Source organism: Phyllostomus discolor, chromosome 14 (genome assembly GCF_004126475.2).
Source record: "Phyllostomus discolor isolate MPI-MPIP mPhyDis1 chromosome 14, mPhyDis1.pri.v3, whole genome shotgun sequence".
In the NCBI taxonomy this organism is placed as follows: Eukaryota; Metazoa; Chordata; class Mammalia; order Chiroptera; family Phyllostomidae; genus Phyllostomus; species Phyllostomus discolor.
The window spans coordinates 5,297,264-5,299,165 of record NC_040916.2 but is presented as its reverse complement, the minus strand read 5'-3'; positions in this window follow the sequence as shown (position 1 = coordinate 5,299,165).

The following is a 1,902-nucleotide window of genomic DNA, read 5'->3' as shown; positions in this document are numbered from 1 at the left end:
CCCTATCAGTGAGTGACAAGTGAGAATTAAGCTGCATCTGGTGGCAGGCTATAAAGCCATCCCCTTGAACATCAACCCCCACCATATGTGTGGAAAAATTGTCTCTCACAAAACTGGTCCCTGGAGCCAAAATGGTGGGGACCCCTGCTTTAGAGAAAGACTGACAATTGAATGCATAGTGACCACCCATCGTGAACAGTGCATTGTTACCAGAGGGAGCCTCGGGAACGTGGCAGCTCAGCCAGTGCAGCGACCGGGGAAGAGTCCCTGAAGGAAGTGTCCGTGCACACAGCCTTGCTTCGGCAGGAGGCTTGTGTTCTAGCTTTCTTCAGTGATGTTCAGGCCTCTCACTCCATCCTGACAACTCTGAGTAGCCTCGGCTGTCTCCCTGGTCCCCACAGCAATGCGTGTATAAACTCTCCCTCGGGCTGGGCTTGCAGACAATTCATCGTTTTATTCACTCAACAAGTATGTATTGAGTCCCCACTATGTGTTGAAGCTAGCTTATTTCACCTTCTCAGGGGGACTTTTGCCTTCCCGCGTGGGACGGTGCCTTCTCGAAACCCCCTGTAATGATTATAGCCCACTCAGAGCCTCCTGTTTCTTCTGGAGAACTGGAAGGACAATTCAGGACTAGGGCAGTGCTGCCCCAGGTGTTAAAAAAGAAGGGGCTCCCAGCATCAGGAGGAGACTCTCCCTCCCAGGAGACACATCAAGAAGTATCAGCTTGCCGCCCTGGCTGGCGTAGCTCAGTGGATTGAGCGCGGGCTGGGAACCAAAGTGTCCCAGGTTCGATTCCCAGCCAGGGTACATTCCTGGGTTGCAGGCCATAACCCCCAGCAACCGCACATTGATGTCTCTCTCTCTCTCTATCTATCTCTATCTCTCTATCTCCCTCCCTTCCCTCTCTAAAAATAAATATAAATAAATAAAATATTTAAAAAAAAAAAAAAAAAAAAAAAAAAAAAAAAAAAGAAGTATCAGCTTGCCTAGTCGCCCTTTCCAAGGTTCTCACACAGGGCTCTGTGGGTCCGGGCTGGTCAGGCAGACCCAGCGCAGACAGCAGGCAGCAGCCTGAGCAGAGCTAGGACCCAGGAAGTCACAGAGGCCTATGAGTTAGAGATTTGCCAGCCTTGAGGTCACCTTACGTGTCTATCACCTTTTAAGTCCAGTTCCTCGAGCGCCTTCAGCATACCCCAAACCCCCACGTCCTATGCGTGCCCTACCTGGGCAGTCAGGAGGGCACAGAGGACTTTCCTTGTTGCTCTGACGGACGGACCTAGGCACAGAGCTTACAAGCAACTTAAGGTTGGGGACAGAACTGGGAACTAGGTCTCCACTGCAGCCCCAAAGCACCCAAGGATGCTGAGGGTCTCCCAGAGGTCTGTCCCCTTCCTCAGGGGTGTTCAGAGGTCTACTGCCTGCCCCCAACAATCTCTCCCACCCCCAGCTCTCCAGCCTTCAAAGCAAGCAGCCCCAGGGTCCCAGCCCTCTGATGGCCTCAATGGGTTCCATTGTCCAACAGGCTATTCGGCTTGACCCTAACCCCATAAGCAACAGGACAGCAAGCTGGGAGAGGGGTCTGCTTGTCCCCTCCTCAGCCTCGGCTGGCCGCCTTGGGGCAGCCTGCGGGGCCGGGGCCCCACTGAATGTGACCTATTGTCTTCACGGTGGATTTAGGAAGTGCCAAGCTCCCATCAAACAGCTCTGCTCCTCAGGTAAAACAAAAAAAGGGCTGTTCATTTGGGACCTTTTTTCCTTATCTCCTTTTCCTATCTCCTCAGGCTTAGCTATGGTGTAGTGTTCAAAACCACTTCCCCTCTGAGCCAATCAGAAGCCGGGGCTCACCCCTTGGCCCTGAGGTAAAGTTATTTATAAACGCCTCCCCGGATTATTTGAGCA